Source organism: Salvelinus alpinus, chromosome 34 (assembly GCF_045679555.1).
Source record: "Salvelinus alpinus chromosome 34, SLU_Salpinus.1, whole genome shotgun sequence".
Taxonomy (NCBI): Eukaryota; Metazoa; Chordata; class Actinopteri; order Salmoniformes; family Salmonidae; genus Salvelinus; species Salvelinus alpinus.
The window spans coordinates 25,976,873-25,998,158 of record NC_092119.1 but is presented as its reverse complement, the minus strand read 5'-3'; the positions used below and the strand labels follow the sequence as shown (position 1 = coordinate 25,998,158).

General features: G+C 40.6%; 1 protein-coding gene across 12 annotated transcripts in view; it reads left to right on the top strand.

Moving 5' to 3' along the window:
- Positions 1 to 938: 938 nt before the first annotated feature.
- Positions 939 to 21,286, top strand: part of LOC139563896 (kinesin light chain 1) — a 51,300-nt gene continuing 30,952 nt past the window's right edge. For 11 of the 12 annotated variants that reach the window (XR_011672662.1, XM_071382893.1, XM_071382891.1 and 8 more), the window contains exon 1: positions 939 to 1,382. The gene's annotated coding sequence lies outside the window, so the exon portion shown is untranslated. The remainder of the gene's footprint in view (positions 1,383 to 21,286) is intronic. The other variant, XM_071382892.1, reaches the window with a different exon arrangement.

The window sequence follows — 21,286 nt, the reverse complement described above, 5'->3', positions numbered from 1 at the left end:
ACTTGGTCTTTTACCAAATAGGGCTATTTCTGTTTACCACCCTTACCTTGTCACAACACAACTGATTGGCTCAAATGCATTAAGAAGGAAAGAAACAGGCACACCTGTTAATTGAAATGCATTCCAGGTGAAGCTGGTTGAGAGAATGCCAAGAGTGTGCAAAGCTGTCATCAAGGCAAAGGATGGCTGCTTTGAAGAATCTCAAATATGAAATATATTTTTATATATTTTTACATGACATTTTTACATGACTCTATATGTGCTATTTCATAGATTTGATGTCTTCACTATTATTCTACAATGTAGAAAATGGGAAAAATAAAGAAAAACCCTTGAATGAGTAGGTGTGTCCAAAATGTTGAATCTAATCAAAATGATGGAGTTGATTGATTGTATGATAGAGCTTTTGTGCATATACATTGTATTAATTCAACATGTTGATGACAACACTTTATTAATCAATATATATATATATATATATATGCTACAGTAAACAATCGATGGCATTGTCGCAATGTTATTGTCGCTTCCCCTTTAAAGGCGCAATCAGCAGTTTATACATCCGTTTTTGGATTTACAAATTAATGATATGCACCCATTGAGTCTTGACTGACTCATGAGCTTATTTCAACTGTCCTACCTAATCAGAACCCAAAATATACGTTTTGTTTACTACAAGTTTTATAAACAAAGTAAACGAACACTATAAAACCTCAAAACATGGTTAAAACTATAATTTTGAAATCATGGATGGTCGGTCCTTGCATCCATAGCTTTGTTAATGAATTTGAGAGTGGTACATTTCTCCAGCCCCATCACTCATCTTTTTACAAGAACAGTGGCGATGGATTCGCTTTGTGATTGTTTCTACTCCTGATTGCCGCTTTAATCTAAATATGATGACATCATGATCAAGGAAGGGAGCTGGTTCGCGAGGAAGGCAACGCCATTTTCGCACAGCGTTAGTCCGACTAAATTTGTCTCTAGAGATGTTAGACCTAGCTGGGTAGTGACATGAAATGAAAAGTAGCTTGTGTATTTAGCTAACTTGAAAGATCATGTAACACAGGCGAATATATGTCAATTTTGTTTCGCAATCTCTTGACGTACTTTGGTATGTAGTCACCGATGATGCAGCGATAAGCAATCAAATTCGCGGCGTGACAGCTAGGTTAAAGTTAGCTAGCTAAACTGCAATGGTTTAGGTATCTCCGGTCAGTAAGGAAAAAAAGCGCAAGATATTAAATAGTTCGCTAGGTTAGCTGAGCTAAGTTTATAAACGGTTAATATTTTGGTCTTTGAGGTATACAACATTTCAGTTTTGATTCAGATTTAAGTCGGACTAACACTTTACTTGGGGACAACGGATGTTCAATAGAACGGTAAGATTGACTGGCTGGGATTGTCTGTCAGTGGCAGCTAATGTTGACAACCAGCTAACGTTGACAACCAGCTAACGTTAGCTAGTTAGATGCCGAACAGACTGTTACCGATATCATTTCATCTAGTTAAAGCAATCTCTTTTTGTTCAATTAACAGAAGTAAATTAATCTGAGAAATTATAACATGTTGCGTACAGCATGTGGCTAGCTAGCTACAGTACACTTGTTATTGATTTATCCTGAGATTAGGTTGTTAGGAGTATTCAGGAAGTTTATGCTAGCTAACTACAGTAATTTATCTGTTATAAACACAAACCACGCACTAAAACTGCGGCTAGCTAGGTTTGAGGACACTTAACAGGTACTACCGATTCCTCCATTTATAGAATACGAATAGTTAATTAGATAACCGAGAAGGGGACCTTAATGAAAACAACAGTTCAGTTGGACAAGTATCTATGTGTCTACAGTAGCTAGATATATGTTCTCCTCACCCTCTGAACTACTGTTTTTTTCTGTGACTGCTTGCCTAGCGTTGATGGTTGTCATTGAAATTCAGGAGGGCTGTTCTGTAGGAGGACTCGTGTGCCCTCAAAGTGTGTCTGTTGATCAGGAGTATGTAGACGCTGTGGTGACTAGGGATACTGAACCCAGTGTATTTGGGCTGGCAGCTGGGGGTTTGAAAGTCAGGGGGGTTGAAAGTCAGGTGGCTGTGAATGTGAATTCTACTAGGCTGTGTGGAACTGAGGAACTTGCCACTCTCCTGGAGTCTCAGAGTTGGCAGATGTTTTGTGTCGTTTTTTTTCTTTATTTTTGGATGAATAGTACAGCTGAAGTAATACTATACACACACTCACTACACACTCACTGTACCTACCCCACCCCATCAGTACCCACCCTTCATTTCTTGCTTCTCGAGCTGCATTGAATTACCAAAAATATCCATGGGTCCACACATGTCTACTGAACTCGAAAAATTTAAGTGAAGGGTTATTTTGAAGCTGATTATGTCCTGGCCTGAGTGTCAGTGTGAGGAGGACAGGGCCAGTGCAGTCAAATGGCCTTGTTAGATTCCGTCCTCAGTGTGAAGATGCCCCAGGGAAAAGTAACCATGCAAATCCCTTAGACTGGAGCCAAAGGGAAGCTGCCATCTATAAATTGTGGATGCTGCATAGTACATGGATAGAACAATCACACACACACACACACACACACTGAAGGCCCTGCCTGTTGTTTTAAACACTGTTGTGGTCAGTGTGGGGTGGCTGGTTGGGTGGGAACGTTTCTCTCAGTATCCTTGCTCCGGAGTCACAGTTGATGATTATCAGCTTGCACAAGGCTGACTAACCCTATGAGTAGTCTTACATAATCTCTACATCTTAATGCAAGAATGTTCGCCAGTACAAGCACTGTGATGGTTCCTCTTTTTCACTGATTGGTTTTTGCTTTCTCTGCTGTAGTGGAGGTGTTATAAAACCTAGCCGTCAAGCAGGGAAATGGTTCCAATTGTTTTCCCACCATTAATATTTCCCATAGTGGATTTTAGAAACACTTAAAATAAGGACTGTTTTTCGTGTAGGCTTACCCTGGCATGATGTTTTGATAACCATGTAAAACTCTCTTGGACAAGGGGACTTTTATCAATATATCCAGATCTATTTACTCTCAGATTCGAAAATATTAATTAGCATCAAAGTAGACATCATGCAAAACTACAAATCCCTGCAAATTCCTGCACATCATCTCTAGCTGACAGGGGGGGGCAGCATTTTCACTGAACTGCCTCCTACTCTGTCCCAAATGCTAATATATGCATATTATTATTACTATTGGATAGAAACCACTCTGAAGTTTCTAAAACTGTTTTGAATTATGTCTGTGAGTATAACAGAACTCATATGGCAGGCAAACTTCCAAACAGGAAGTTGAAATTCTGAGGCTGGTCGATATTCAACTCATCGCCTGTTCAAATCCCTGTAAGATATGGATCTGTTTGCACTTCCTACGCCTTCCACTAGATGTCAACAGTCTGTAGAACGTTGAATGAAGCTTATGCTGTGTTGTGGGGCCGGATGAGAGGGGAATGAGTCAGTGGTCTGGCAGATTGCCAGTTCCTGGTCATGCGCTTTCCTCATGATATCGCCTTGCGTTCCATAACTTCTACAGACACGAAGGAATGCTCCGGTTGGAACGTTATTGGATATATATGATAACAACATCCTGAAGATTGATTCTCTACTTAGTTTGACCAGTTTATTCGACCTGTTATATAACTTTTTGAAGTTTTCGTCCGAGTTTGCCTGGACCGGCGCGAGCGTTTGGATATGTTTACTAAACGCGCTAGCAAAAGTAGCTACTTGGACATAAATACCGGACATTATCGAACAAAACAACTATTTATTGTGGAACTAGGATTCCTGGGAGTGCATTCTGATGAAGATCATCAAAGGTAAGGGAATATTTAATTTCGTATTTCTGTTGACTCCAAGATGGCGGAGAAATGTTGTTATATTTGAGCGCCGTCTCAGATTATTGCATGGTGTGCTTTTTCCGTAAAGTTTTTAAAAAATCTGACACGGTGGTTGCATTAAGAACAAGTGTATCTTTAATTCTATGTAAAACATGTATCTTTCATCAAAGTTTGAGTATTTCCCGTTATTTGATGTGGCTCTCTGCAATTTCTCCGGATATTTTGGAGGCATTTCTGAACATGGCGCCAATGTAAACTGAGATTTTGATATAAATATGCACATATAAATATGCACATTATCGAACAAAACATACATGTATTGTGTAACATAATGTCCTATGAGTGTCATCTGATGAAGATCATCAAAGTTTAGTGATACATTTTATCTCTATTTCTGCGTTTTGTGACTCCTATCTTTGGCTGGGAAAATGGCTGTGTTTTTTGGACTTGGCGGTGATCTAACATAATCATATGTTGTGTTTTCGCTGTAAAGCATCTTTGAAATCGGACACGATAGGTAGATTAACAAGATGTTTATATTTCATTTGCTGTATTGGACTTGTTATTGTGTGAATGTTACAGATTTAAAAAAAATATTTTTGAATTTCCCGCGCTGACTTTAAAGCGGAATGTTGTGGGGGGGGGTTCCACTAGCGGAACTTGTCGTAGAACAGGTATTGTGTCAATTTAAAACTTGCACAAGACAGTTCACAGAATTGACCTTTTAAAGAAATGTAGCCAATTTATTCATTACTACATTTAGCTAACATTAGTTTAATCCAGAGATTTGGCAGTCTTGTCCAGATCATGGCATTTGTAGTTCTTTATGATAGCCACATTAGATGCTAATTAGCATTTGATTTTTGGGGTGTAAATACAGGCAAATATATTGATTAAAGTCACCGGCCCATCAACGCGGCTAATTTTAGAGAATTTTAGAGGCCCCCATCTTGGCGATATTGAGACATTTTTGCATTTTAAGCATATTTTCTGCCATTCTATACATTTTTCAATGGAGTTGATTTTTTTGTTGCAGTTTTGAAGCTAATTTCCTGCAGTTATATTAATTTTTCAGCTCATGCTCATGCTGTGTTCTTTTGCTTAAACATATTGTTAAGGCTGCGTAAGGTTCAACTGAGATAGGAACAATAACACAACTGAACTTGATTAAAATAATTGTTTAATTCAAAAGTTAATAAATGGCAAATGCAATTTCCGTATATACGGGTTCACTGTAACATCACGCAGGATGAAAACAGAGAAGACACTTGTTACTGACAAAGATATTATAATATATACTCATGACAGAGATCGTTCCCGCTTCCGAGCCGGCCTGTCAGAGTAGAGACTGGGCGTGGTTTAGACTCACCCAGCCTATCGTTGCTGTTGGCGCTTTAAGCCAGTCCTAGCCCCTTAGCGCATGTGATGTCCCGACGCTGTTGCTGTGTAGATTACGCTCCCTCACCCCAAAGACTGAGGTCAGACAGCTCTGCAATATTGTCTGAGCTACTTGCACCTGTATACAAAGACCACTGTTCTCGCTCAAGGCTAACCACAGCTTCCCAGCACACTTATCTGGGGCTAACTGTTACTTCCAGCACACACACACAGACACCCAGGCTCCCAGGCCAACAGTTGCTAATATTCAATCACATGTGTTATAGTATTGGGTTATAGTGCATAATTCAGAACCTCACAGATGATCTTCGTGTATCTTATGCCCTTGTACATTGTTGCATACATACACATATTTCAGGCTGTGGCCTCATGGTTAGGCTATGAGAACCTGTTACTCCTGAGAACAAAGACAAATTGTCAGGCCTACATGAGTCAGTAGCTTAAACTTTAATTAATGTAAAATCCTTCTAGTTTATAGTTATTTTAGCACGCTAAGCCTAGCAAAACCCCACAATATACTGAGCCAATCAGATGTTTTAAGTTATTGACAGATACAGTTGAAGTCAGAAGTTTACATATGTTGGAGTCATTAAAACTTGTTTTTCAACCACCACACATTTCTTGTTAACAAACTATAGTTTTGGCAAGTCGGTTAGGACATCTACTTTGTGCATGACAAGTAATTTTTCCAACAATTGTTTACAGACAGATTATTTCACTTATAACTCACTGTGTCACAATTCCAGTGGGACAAGTTTTACATACACTAAGTTGACTGTGCCTTTAAACAGCTTGGAAAATTCAAGAAAAAGATGTCATGGCTTTAGAAGTTTCTGATAGGCTGATTGACATAATTTGAGTCAATTGGAGGTGTACCTGTGGATGTATTTCAAGGCCTACCTTCAAACTCAGTGCCTCTTTGCTTGACATCATGGGAAAATCAAAAGAAATCAGCCAAGACCTCAGAAAAACCATTGTAGACCTCCACAAGTCTGGTTCATCCTTGGGAGCAATTTTCAAACGCCTGAAGGTACCACATTCATCTGTACAGACAATAGTACGCAAGTATTAACACCATTGGACCACGCAGCCATCATACCGCTCAGGAAGGAGACGCGTTCTGTCTCCTAGAGATGAATGTACTTTGGTGCAAAAAGTGCAAATCAATCCCAGAACAACAGCAAAGGACCTTGTGAAAATGCTGGAGGAAATGGGTACAAAAGTATCTATATCCACAGTAAAATGAGTCCTATATCGACATAACCTGAAAGGCCACCCAGCAAGGAAGAAGCCACTGCTCCAAAACCGCAATAAAAAAAGCCAGACTACGGTTTGCAACTGCACATGGGGACAAAGATCATACTTTTTGGAGAAATGTCCTCTGGTCTGATGAAACAAAAATAGAACTGTTTGGCCATAATGACCATTGTTATGTTTGGAGGAAAAAGGGGGAGGCTTGCAAGCCGAAGAACACCATCCCAAACGTGAAGCACGAGGGTGGCAGCATCATGTTGTGCAGGAGGGACTGGTGCACTTCACAAAATAGATGGCATCATGAGGTAAGAAAATTGTGGCTATATTGTAGCAACATCTCAAGACATCAGTCATGAAGTTAAAGCTTGGTCTTAAATGGGTCTTCCAAATGGACAATGACCCCAAGCGTACGTCCAAAGTTGTGTCATAATGGCTAAAGGACAACAAAGTCAGGGTATTGGAGTGGCCATCACAAAGCCCTGACATCAAACCTATAGAAAATGTGTGGGCAGAACTGAAAAAGCGTGTGCAAGCAAGGAGGCCTACAAACCTGACTCAGTCACACCAGCTCTGTCAGGAGGAATGGGCCAAAATTCACCCATCTTATTGTGGGAAGCTTGTAGAAGGCTACCTGAAACGGTTGACCCAAGTTAGACAATTTAAAGGCAATGTAGTACTAATTGAGCGTATGTAAACTTCTGACCCACTGGGAATGTGATGAAATAAATAAATGCTGAAATAAATAATTCTCTCTGCTATTATTCTGACATTTCACATTCTTAAAATAAAGTGGTGATCGTAACTGACCTAAGACACGGGAATCTTTACTAAGATTAAATGTCAGGAATTTTGAAACTGAGTTTAAATGTATTTGACTAAGGTGAATGTGAACTTCCGACTTCAACTGTATGTGTAGGGATGCACGATATATCGGTGAACATATCGGAATCGTCCGATATTAGCTAAAAATACCAGCATCGGCCCGATGTTTAACGCCAATGTGCAAAACTGATGTCAAAGCTGATGTGCATACCAATATAACATAGGTTCATGACGTAATGACGCCATGTAAAATGTTGCGCTTGTCGTGCAACACAGCATTCCTAACCTAGCCCGCAATGTCTGCTGTGTGGATTGAGCAGTCAACAAGTCGAGCAGTCATTTGATAGAGTAAGAACATTTTACGCAAGACAACTCAAAGGCGAAATCCATTAACACCAAGATAATGACATTTTTGCCCTTGACAATCAACCGTTCTCTGTCGTGGGTCATGTTGGCTTTCACCGACTGCTATTACCTTCACGACTGATATTTGGACCAGCGATATCAGGCCCATGAGCATGCAGAGTCTGACAGCACAGTGGGACGTCGAGGATTTCGTACTGCAGAAAGTCGTATTGCATGCTAATGAATGTGCTGGTTGTCATACTGCTGCTGCCATTTGAACAACTGACTCGAGAAATAAGCTCATCAACTACGCCTGCAGCAGACGTGATACCCTCTGTCATGGCATTGAAACTCCTGCTCAACAAAACTGCCGACACAGGCTGTGAACAAGCGAGTCGGTGGCATTCTCTCTTTACTGTGTCACCATCATGCTCGATGCTATGTACAAGGACCGCTACTTCGATGCAGACAAGAAACAGGGTTTACGTGAAATGTTACATACACAGCTGGACAAGATGGAAACGGACACTGACAATGCGCTCCGAGGAAGAGGGGCCACGAATAGACAGAACTGAAACTTCACTGCTTGACTTGTATGATGAAATCCTGGTTGAGAATGAAACGACTGAGCAAATGAACAAGGAAACAGCACAGCAAGTAAGTGAAAGAAATAGGTTTTCATTATGTTTTACTGGTAATGGGGATAAATGCCAACAAAATGACTTTGGTCAGTGTGGTGTGTGTGTGTAACCTTTTATTTAACTAGGCAAGTCAGTAAAGAACAAATTGTTATTTACAATGACTGCCTACCCCGGCCAAACCCGGACGATGCTGGGCCAATTGTGCATTGCCCTATGGGACTCCCAATCATGGCCGAATGTGATACAGCCTGGATTCGAACCAGGGACTCTAGTGACGCCTCTTGCACTGAGATGCAGTGCCTTAGACCTCTGTCCGTGTGTGTGTGTGAACTTAGTAACTGTACTAGAATGCTTAAAAGACCGGTAAAATTGTAAATATTGTGTATTGGTATTGTTTGTTTATTTTTTGGCAATATTTGTTATCGGACAAAAATGCCATATCGGTGCATCACTAGTTATTCGTAAGTTCCCACTGTTGGCCAATTTCAAAGCAAGAAAAAAGTATTTCCCAGGTATTTTTAGTATCTTCTAAGAGAAGTGATTTTCTACTTTATGTAAAATTAAGAGGATTTTAAAAATGGGACATTAAAACCTAACATATGCTTCACCGAGACGTGGCTGAACGAAGAAACAGACAATGTAGAGCTGGCGGGATTTTCCATGCACCAGCAGAACAGAGACGCTACCTCTGGTAAGACTAGGGGTGGGGGTGTGTCTTTTTGTCAAATACAGCTGGTGCGCGATGTCTAATAGTAAAGAAGTCTTTAGGTATTGCTCGCCTGAGGTAGTGTGGTCGACAGCTTATCATAAAGTACTCTATCTACCAAGAGAGTTCTCATCTGTATTATTCGTTGCCGTCTATTTACCACCACAAAGCGAAGCTGGCACTAAGACCGCTCTCAACCAACTCTATAGGGCCATAAGCAAACAAGAAAATGCTCACCCGGAAGTGGCGCTCCTAGTGGCCGGGGATTTTAATGCAGTCAAACTTAAATCATTTTTAACACATTTTTACCAGCGTGTCACATGTGCAACCAGGGGGGGGAAAAATCCTAGACCTCCTTTACTCCCCACACAGAGATGCATACAAAGCTCTCCCCCGCCCTCCATTTGGCAAATCTGACCACAATTCTATCCTCCTGATTCCTTCTTACAAGCAAAAACTAAAGCAGGAAGTACCAGTGACTCGCTCAATACGGAAGTGGTCAGATGACACAGCTGCTACACTAAAGGACTGTTTTGCTAGCACAGACTGGAATATGTTCCGGGATTCATCCAATGGCATTGAGGAATACCCCACCTCAGTCATCGGCTTCATCAATAAGTGCATCGATGACGTCGTCCCCACAGTGACTGTACGTACATATCCCAACCAGAATCCATGGATTACAGGCAACACCTGCATCGAGCTAAAGGCTAGAGCTGCCGCTTTCAAGGAACGGGACACTAATCCGGACGCTTATAATAAATCCCCCAATGCCCTCAGACTAACCATCAAACAAGTAAAGCGTCATTGCAGGATTAAGATTGAATCCTACTACACCGGCTCTGACGCTCGTCAGATGTGGCAGGGTTTGAAAACTATTACCGACTACAAAGGGAAATCCAGACGCGAGCTGTCCAGTGACGCGAGCCTACCAGACAAGCTAAATGCCTTTTATTCCCGCTTCGAGGCAAGCAACACTGAAGCATGCACGAGAGCACCAGCTGTTCTGGATAACTGTGTGATAACACTCTTGGTAGCCGACATGCACAAAACCTTTTAAACAGGTCAACATTCACAAAGCCACTGTGCCAGACGGATTACCAGGACATGTACTCAAAGCATGCGCGGACCAACTGTCAAGTGTCTTCACTCACATTTTCAACCTCTCCCTGACCAAGTCTGTAATACCTACATGTTTCAAGCAGACCACCGTAGTCCCTGTGCCCAAGGAAGCGAATGTAACCTGCCTAAATGATTACCGCCCCGTGGCACTCAGTCAGTAGCCCATGAAGTGCTTTGAAAGGCTGGTCATGGCTCACATCAGCATTCTCCCGGACACTCTAGACCCACTCCAATTCGCATACCGCACCAACAGATCTAAAGATGACGCAATCTCAATCGCTCTCCACACTGCCCTATGTGAAAATGCTGTTTATCGACTACAGCTCAGCATTCAACACCATAGTGCCCACGAAGCTCATCACAAAGTACTCTGGGACTAAACACCTCCCTCTGCAACTGGATCCTGGACTTCCTGACGGGCCGCCCCCAGGTGGTAAGAGTAGGCAACAACATGTCTGCCACACTGATCCTTAACACTGGGGCCCTTCAGGGGTGTGTACTTAGTCCCCTCCTGTATTCCCTGTTCACCCACGACTGCATGGCCAAACATGACTACAACACCATCATTAAGTTTGCTGACGACACCGTGGTAGGCCTGATCACCAACAACGATGAGACGGCCTATAGGCAGGAGGTCAGAGATCTGGCAGTGTGGTGCCAGGCCAACAACTTCTCCCTCAATGTTAGCAAGACAAAGGAGCTGATCGTGGACTACAGGAGAAGGCAGGCCGAACAGGCCCCCATTGACATTGATGGGGATGTCGTGGAACGGGTTGAGAGTTTCAAGTTCCTTGGTGTCCACATCACCAACGAACTATCATGGTCCAAACATATCAAGACAGTCGTGAAGAATGCATGACAAAACCTTTTCCCCCTCAGGAGACTGAAAAGATGTGGCATGGGTCCCCAGATCCTCAAAATGTTCTACAGCTGCACCATTGAGAGCATCCTGACCGGTTGCATCACCGCCTGGTATGGCAACTGATCGGCATCTGGCCGTAAGGCGCTACAGAGGGTAGTGCGAACGGCCCAGCACATCACTGGGGCCAAGCTTCCTGCCATCCAGGACCTATATAATAGGCGGTGTCAGAGGAAAGCCCATAACATTGTCAGACTCCAGTCACCCAAGTTATACACTGTTTTCTCTGCTACCACACGGCAAGAGGTACCGGAGCTCCAAGTCTAGGACCAAAAGGCTCCTCAACATCTTCCTCCCCCAAGCCATTAGACTGCTGAATAATTCATAAAAATCGCCACCGGACAATTTACATTGACACCCACTCTTGTACACTGCTGCTACTCGCTGTTTGTTACTTATGCATAATCACTTCGGCCCCATCTACATGTACAGATTACCTCAACTAGCCTGTACCCCTGCACACTGACTCGGTACCGGTGCCCCCTGTATATAGCCTCGTTATTCTTATTGTTACTTTTTAATTTAGCCTACTTAGTAAATATTTTCTTCTTGAACTGCACTGTTGGTTAAGGGCTTGTAAGTATTTCACGGTAAAGTCTACACTTGTATTTGGTGCATGTGGCAAATTAAGTTTGATTTGAGATTCATGTGCTGAAATATGCACATAACATATATTTTATGGGGGTTCATTACTATTTCTTGCCAATTGAAAACATGGGTTTTTTCATGCTAGCTGTCGTGTCTACATTTCAGTCACACAGTAGCAACATAACATGGTGAACTAGAACAATATAATATATTTCAGGGAGTCACAGTTTACATTTTTAAATGCATTTTGTCTTATTTTACTGTTAAATGAACCTCGTATTGTTATACATGGCATTTTTATAAATGTTTAATTTGTCTTGGGTGGGCTTCAGAATAATTATTACTAACTTTGCACAATTGTAGTCTATAGTGCAGTGCTCTCCAACCTTGTTCTTGGAAAGCTACCATCCGGTAGGTTTTCCCTCCAACCCCAGTTGTAAATTTACCTGGTTCAGTTTATCCAGCTAATTATTGGAATCAGTTGCGCTAGATTGGGGTTGGAGGAAAAAACTACTGGACGGTAGCTCTCCAGGAACAGGGTTGGAGAACCCTGTTAGTGTATATTTATACCTCAAACCATTGGTTTCCAAATATTTTCTGAGTAGATTTAGCTTTTCTGTCTTTTTAACCATAAATTACTGTTCCAATTAAGCACAGTATGCTCCTATTAAGCCCAGTTTGCATTGAAACACGGGGATAGTGTGTTGATATCCCTAATATTCTATGAACATGCGCATAATTGTTTTTTTTTCAATGTAAGTTGATTAAAACACCCAAAAACGACAGTTATGCATGTAACGATGTTGTCTTTACCAAGATTTAGAAACAATTAGGCATAATTATAAACCTGTACTCTCTCCAATAACTTTTGGAGTGGACAGAGTCGTTGATGCAGAGAGAGAAGAATCAGATCAGAGTTGAGGGATGTCATGGATAGAAGACCTACAAGTGGTGGTAAAAAATGCAACCAAATGAGGGACAAGAAGATGACTACTCATGCACTTTTGGGTGAAGCGCACTGTCGAGCCTTGTAAAGTCTGCATGCGGAAAACGTGGACAGAATCAACGAAATCCATAGATTAAAACGGAATTCGACAATAGTAAAAAATGTATTGAACTTATTTGCACAAGTTAATCATAAGACATGATCAAAATGCATCAGTGATTTTTAATTTACACTGAAGCATTTATTTGGGCTGCAATTTCTGAGGCTGGTAACTCGAATGAACTTATCCTCAGCAGCAGAGGTAACTGGGTATTCCTTTCCTGTGGCGGTCCTCATGAGAGCCAGTTACATCACAGCTGTTGATGGTTTTTGCGAGTGCACTTGAAGGCACTTCCAAGGTTATTGAAATTTTCCGCATTGACTGACCTTCATGTCTTAAAGTAATGATGGACTGTCATTTCTCTTTGCTTATTTGAGTAGTTCTTGCCATATGATGGACTTGGTCTTTCACCAAATAGGGCTATCTTCTGTATACCACCCCTACCATGTCACAACACAACTGATTGGCTCAAACGCATTCCACAAATGACCTTTAACAAGGCGACTATCTCATGAAGTTGGTTGAGAGAATGCCAGAGTGTGCAAAGCTGTCATCAAGGCAAAGGGTGGCTACTTTGAAGAATCTCAAATATATAATATATTTTGATTTGTTTAACACTTTTTTGGGGGGTTACTACATGATTTCATATGTGTTATTACATAGTTTTGATGTCTTCTCTGTATTTTACAATGTAGAAACTGTTAATATAAAGAAACCCTTGAATGAGTAGGTGTGTCTAAACTTTTGACTAGTACTGTATATCAGTACACTCGTAACAATCTAAGCATTACGCAACTTCTATTCGATTAAATAAACCACGTAAGAAATAAACCCTCCAAAAAATGTGTTTACCAAATTTGACACTCATTGACCTCCATACAACAACTTCTGGCTTGGTGGGCGAAACAAATACCATATGCTGGAGGGAGACAGATTTTCCGCCGAGTTGGGCCTCTCTACCTCTTCCTCTCTGGTAAACTGCACACAGCACAGAAGGAGTGAAGGAAACGACACAAAAGATAAACACTCATAAATACTGGAGAGAAAAAAATTGACCTCCATTTTTTGCAATATACAGGCATTTGGTACTTCGTGCTAAAACATACATTCGAATTAATCTATTTAATTCAAAATATCAGCCAGCCCCAATGAGTTGTTGATCAATAGCATTACTGTAGATATCAGACCTCAGGATGTGGAGAGCAGCACAGAGAAGGCTGAATACCCGAGAAGACAATAAACCCTCGAGTGAACTTGATAGTAGTCACTTCGGGGGCTGGGCCGCCCTACATTTTGTTGAAGTAATTAACAAGAATAGCAGTACAGCAAATCTAAATCAGATTTCAGATAATTCATTGAAAGTTGTGTGTTTTTGTTCTAACCATGCAATAACACACCTGATTCCACTAATCATGTTTCGATTGAAGTCTGATTAGTTGAATCAATCAGGTGTGAAACTGGTTGGCAAGAACTAAAGTCCACATTGATCTCTGCGGATATGATTGGACCACACCGCTGTTATGAGTGCTACTTTCATGGATTAGTAATGATCAGTTTATTTTATTAACTTTAGGGGAGATGAATATAATACAATTTTACATAAGAATTGTCTGTTTAAGTTTTGAATATTTTAGAAATGAATTAAAATGTATTATTGAAGAAGTGGGCTTATTTGGAATATGCATGGACTTAAACGGTACATTCTCCACCCATTAAGCCCAGCCTGGACTTTTCAAATATTTTATCAAATATTTGTCATATAAAAGTCATAAAGATTCAAATGAGAGATTAATCTTACATTTTATCTCTACTTTTATTACAAAAATTAGAGCAGTACATGTTAGAAATGTGAACTTAGATTTTGGTGTGCTTATAGGTACACATTATATTTTCTACATACTTTGTTTTTTGTCTTAAATTTACAGTGAAAGCTTTTCCAAGAAATGTTTTGCGCTGTTTGGACTGAAATAATGCTTAGGCGGCCCACCCAATGATTTCAATGGCAGACGAATTCCTGCATCTAAAACCTCCGGGAACTTGTCTGAGGTGGTGGTAACTGCCAGTCAATGATTTAATGCATAGAGGTCTAGAGGTGCCTTCTGTGCAGCTCTCTCACTTTGGGTCATTGGCTCATACAGTATGAAGTAAATCTCTGTCGGTCACCTGTGGTCTATTTGTTTTCTAGACATAGCCTACTGTATGCATTCATTCCCTAAAGCCTTTCAACACCTTATTCTGCAGTATTGTGCAGGGAATTTGTTCATTTGAGGATCCTACCTCCCCTCTGCATCTCCATAACTGCAACAAATTTGACTTCAGGGAAGTGCTTGTATGTGTTTTAACACCCCTTTTAAGGACACTGAGTCTCCCCGGGCTACGCTTTAAACCAGATGTACATTTTTAACGATAACATCAAAATACTTCCCTCTTCCTCCCTATGGTCCTTTTTGTTCTGGGTTTCATCTGAAGAAAGAAACAAAAACTAGAGCATGAAAGTTTGATACAGAAGGAAAATGGTGAATGGTGGCTGGCCTGCTGGCTAAATTGGCTGGCCTGCTGGATAGGCTAATTGAGTCTGCATGCACTTTCTTGCTGTCCTACAGTTAAAAATAACACCTCCATTCAGACTATTAAATTGGTACGGACAGCGTTTTAACTACTTTGCAGATATCAAACAATCATAAAATCGGTCATATCAAATTCCCAGTTTATGCTACAAAACCAACTTTATAAGATGTTTTAAAAATATGTTTGTGTATTGATATTCTAGTTTTGTCCCTTTAGGGCACCTGTAACTCGAGGTCGACCGATTAATCGGAATGGCCGATTTCAAGTTTTCATAACAATCGGGAAATCGGTATTTTTGGGTGCCGATTTTATTTATTTATTAAAAATGTATTTTTTTTTGTTAACTTTTTTTATTATTATATATATATTTTTTAACCTTTTTATTTAATCTTTATTTAACTAGGCAAGTCAGTTAAGAACACATTCTTATTTTCAATGATGGCCTAGGACGTTCAGGGGCAGAACGACAGATTTTTAACCTTGTCAGCTCGGGATCCAATCTTGCAACCTTACAGTTAACTAGTCCAATGCTCTAACACCTGATTACATTGCACTCCACGAGGAGCCTGCCTGTTACACGAATGCAGTAAGCTAAGGTAAATTGCTAGCTAGCATTAAACTTATCTTATAAAAAACAATCAATCAATGACTGTCATTGCTCCAATGTGTACTTAACCATAAACATCAATGCCTCTCTTAAAATCAATACACAAGTATATATTTTTAAACCTGCATATTTAGCTAAAATAAATCCTGGTTAGCAGGCAATATTAACCAGGTGAAATTGTGTCATTTCTCTTGCGTTCATTGCACACAGTCAGGGTATATGCAACAGTTTGGGCCGCCTGGCTCTTTGCGAACTAATTTGCCAGAATTTTACGTAATTATGACATAACATTGAAGGTTGTGCAATGTAACAGGAATATTTAGACTCATGGATGCCACCCGTTAGATAAAATACGGAACAGAAAAATATTTTTGTTTTCGAGGTGATAGTTTCCGGATTAGTCAAAGGTATATGGTTTAGAGAGAAATAGTCGACGCGTTATAATTCCTGTAATAACTTGCGGCTGAATTTGAAAGGGGTTCCTTCGTTATTTTACCGCTCATGTCTTCCATAGAGAATGTCTTGATCTACTTCAAATAAGGTCTGTGTTTCGTGTTAAATAAATCAGCCGATTAATCGGTATCGGCTTTTTTTTGTCCTCCAATAATCGGTGTCGGCGTTGAAAAATCATAATCGGTCGACCTCTACCTGTAACCCCCCTTGCTTACCTACTTTGAAATGCTTGGATTGTTCTTCCTGTGAAATGCATAAAAAAAATGCCCGCTGTAGAAAGACGCAAACAAAACATGAAGCTAGCCAGTCGAGTGATGCTAGCTATCTTTTGTTGTCACAGAAACGAGAGCCTCGAGGGATAGGAAGAGTTTTGCTGCGGGAGAAAGTGAAGTCATCATGAGTTAAAAGAAGAAAAAAGGGTCTGGGAGTAAGGGACCGTCTGAAAAGTGTGAGAAAGTAAAATAAACCGAAAATGTCTGCATTGGTTGGAAATATAGGAACATTTGAATCTGTGGAGCAATGGAGTTCTTACACAGAACGTTTTGAGTACTTTGTGTTGGCAAATGGAATTAAAGCAGAAGTTGTTGTGCCAACATTTTTGACTTATGGGAAGAAAAACATGAAATCTACTGCGCAGCCTAGTAACGCCTGAAAAACCTGGTGATAAATCATATGATCAAATTGTGGCGACCTTAAAACTTCTTATGGCTAGGGGTTCCTCGACAACATTCCGCTGAAAAGGCAAAGCGCGAAATTCAAAAATATTTTTTATAAATATGTAACTTAATAACCTCTCTGCGCTACAGATCCCTTTAGCGGGATCATTTTCCTAAACAACCGCTGAATTGCAGGGCGCCAAATATTACAAAAAATATTTATAATCATGCAATCACAAGTGAAATATACCAAAACACAGCTTAGCTTGTTGTTAATCCACCTATCGTGTCAGATTTTGAAAATATGCTTCACAGCGAAAGCAATCCAAGCTTTTGTGAGTGTATCAATCAATGCTAGAACAGCTAGCCCCAAATTAGCATGGTCACGAAAGTCAGAAAAGCAATAAAATTAATCGCTTACCTTTTGATAATCTTCGGATGTTTGCACTCACGAGACTCCCAGTTACACAAATGTTCTTTTTGTTCGATAAATATTACTTTTATAACAAAAAAACGCCATTTGGGTTGCGCGTTATGTTCAGAAAACTACAGCCTCGTTCCGTTCGACGAAAATTCCAGAAAGTATCCGTAATGTTCGTAGAAACATGTCAAATGTTTTTTATAATCAATCCTCAGGTTGTTTTTAACATACATAATCGATAATATTTCAACTCGACCGTAACCTATTAAATAAAAGAGAGAAAGAAAATGGAGAGCTACCCCTCTCGCGCGCAGGAACTAATCAAAGGACACCTGACTAGTTTTGAAAAATCTCGCTAATTTTTCAAAATAAAAGCCTGAAACTATGTCTAAAGCCTGGTCACAGCCTGAGGAAGCCATTGGAAAAGGAATCTGGTTATACCCCTTTAAATGGAAGAAAGACGGGAAATGAAACACAGATAAAAAATCACTTCCGGGTTAGATTTCCTCTGGTTTTCGCCTGCAAAACCAGTTTTTTGCAAAACCAGACAATATTTTAACAGTTTTGGAAACTTTGGAGTATTTTCTACCCTAATCTGTAAATTATATGCATATTCTACGATCTGGACCTGAGAAATAGTCCGTTTACCTTGGGAACGTTATTTAAAAAATAAATCTGACCCCTAGCGTCAAGAAGTTAAATACATTCACAAGTGCAATACACCAAATTAAAGCCTAACTTCTTGTTAATCTACCCATCGTGTCCGATTTCAAAAAGGCTTTACAGCGAAAGCACACCATATGATTATGTTAGGTCAGAGCCTAGTCACAAAAACACATTCAGCCATTTTCCAGCCAAAGAGAGAAGTCACAAAAAGCAGAAATAGAGATAAAATGAATCGCCAACCTTTGATCTTCATCAGATGGCACTCATAGGACTTCATGTTACACAATACATTTGTTTTGTTCGATAAAGTTCATATTTATATCCAAAAATCTCAAGTTTACATTGGCGCATTATGGTCAGTAATGTTGTGCCTCAAACATCTGGCGAGTTTTCAGAGAACCACCTCAATTTACAGAAAAACTCATCAACTTTGATAAAAGAGACAAGTGTTATGCACAGAATTAAAGATATACTTCTCCTTAATGCAACCGCTGTGTCAGATTTCAAAAAAACTTTATGGAAAAAGCACACCATGCAATAATCTGAGTACGGCGCTCAGACACAAACAAGCCATACAGGTACCCGCCATGTTGTGGAGTCAACAGAAGTCAGAAATGGCATTATAAATATTCACTTACCTTTGATGATCTTCATCAGAATGCACTCCCAGGAATCCCAGTTCCACAATAAATGTTTGTTTTGTTCGATAAAGTCCATCATTTATGTTCAAATACCTCATTTTTGTTAGTGCGTTCAGTTCACAATGCAAACTCACGAGGCTCGGGCAAGTCCAGGCGAAAGTTTAGATGAAAAGTCCAAACAGTTATAATACAGTTTGTAGAAACATGTCAAACGATGTATAGAATCAATCTTTAGGATATTTTTAACATAAATCTTCAATAATATTTCAACCGGAGAATTCCTTTGTCTTTAGAAATGAAAAGGAACGCAGGTCGCTCTCATGGCCATGTGCTTGACCAGCTCATGGCATTCTGCCAGACCCCTCACTCAAACAGCTCTCATTCCCCCCTCCTTCACAGTAGAAGCCTGAAACAAGGTTCTAAAGACTGTTGACATCTAGTGGAAGCCTTAGGAAGTGCAATATGACCCCATAGACACTGTATATTAAAGGCAATGAGTTGAAAAACTACAAACCTCAGATTTCCCACTTCCTGGTTGGATTTTTTCTCAGGTTTTTGCCTGCCATATGAGTTCTGTTATACTCAGACATCATTCAAACAGTTTTAGAAACTTCAGACTGTCTTCTATCCAAATCTACTAATAATATGCATATATTAGCTTCTGGGCCTGAGTAGCAGGAAGTTTACTCTGGGCACGCTTTTCATCCAAATGTGAAAATGCTGCCCCCTATCCCAAACAGGTTAAAAGGACATTATTCTCCCAAACTACTGATAATTGCAGAGAGATTCAGGTTTCATAAGAGGAATCAAGAGGGGGAATCAATCTCACAGTTTGTGGCTGTATTGAAACAGTTATCTGAACACTGTGAATTTGGGCGATCAATGAGTGACACTACGTGATAGATTAGTGTGTGGCATGCGCAGCGAAGCAATTCAGAAACGCCTTTTGACTGAGAGTAACTTAACATTGCAGAGAGCAATAGAAGTGAGTACGTCAATGGAAATGGCAAATAAAGACACACAACAGCTAAGTGCATCGACCCAAGTGTATAAGGTGTCTACGGAGTTAAAAAACAAGGCACGAGGTGGCGAGCCATGCTATCACTGTAGGAAACCAGGTCACCAAGCAGAGGAGTGTTGGTGGAAAGAATTAGACTGCAGAAGTTTTGGGAAAAAAAGGGTCACATCGAACGTGCATGTAAAAACAAGAGACAATCAAACAAAACTACTGAACAAAGGAAAAGTGACTTCAGGGAGTACAAAAAGAAAGTGCATAAAATGGAGCACACAGGATGAACAAAGTGATGGATGAACAAAGTGATGCAAAGAGGAATCTTTGCATGTTTTGTCCATTTCAGACAATGGACACAGATACTGGGTGACACCACTACTGGATGGAAACGCAATACGGATGCAAGTGGACACTGGAGCAGCCATATCTTTGCTGTCTGAGGCTGTATACAAGGAGAAACTACATCACCTCACACTACAGCCCACAAAGATCATGCTGAAAACATACACCGGTGAGATTGTTCCAGTGAGAGGAAGTGTGATTGTTACAGTGGAGCTCAACAAACAGAAGGTAAAGCTACCACTCTACATTGTGAAAGGCAACCATCCAGCATTGCTAGGACGCACATGGCTGCAAAAGATTAAACTAAACTGGCAGAAATTCACATGGTTGCAAAAGAGGACACAAACCTACAAGGGATATTGAGGAAACACGCGGATGTGTTCAAATGAGAACTTGGCTGTATGAAAGACATAACAGTTAAACTGACCGTGAAACCAAACAGCAAGCCAAAATGCTTCAAAGCTAGACCTGTCCCATACGCCATAAAACCAAAAGTTGAAATTGAGCTAAACAGACTAGTCGAGAGTGGAGTATTGGATCCAGTGAATGTTAGTGAATGGGCTACACCCGTTGTTCCAGTCATAAAAAAGATGGATCACTCTGACTCTGTGGTGATTTCAAAGTCCCCATTAACCCAGTCTTGACTGCTGAAAAATATCCACTACCCCTCATTGACGACCTCTTTTCTGGTTTAGCTGGAGGACAAAAATTCAGTAAGATAGGCCTGACATAAGTCTATCTACAGATGCATGTGGACCAAGAGTCACAAGAACTGTTGACCATAGTGACTCACAAAGGACTGTACAGGTACCGGAGGCTTCCTTTTGGAATCACCTCAGCTCCGGCCTTGCTTCAGAGAGCTATGGATCAGATACTGAGCGGGCTCACTGGGGTCCAATGTTACCTCGATCTACTCATCACCGGCAAAAACGAGCAGGAGCACCTGAGAAACCTGAACGCTACACTACAGAGATTGGATGAGTACAGTCTGAGGGTCCGGAAGGACAAATGCAAGTTTTTCCGACCCTCTGAGTACCTGGGCCACGTCATCGACAGTTCGGGGCTCCACAAGGCGCCATTGAAGGTGAAGGCCGTTGCGGAAGCTCCATCCCCACAGAACGTGAGTCAGCTGAGATCATTCTTAGGACTACTGACATACTACGCAAAGTTTGTGCCAAACCTAGCTAACATGTTAAAGCCACTGCATGAACTTTTGAACAAAACCAA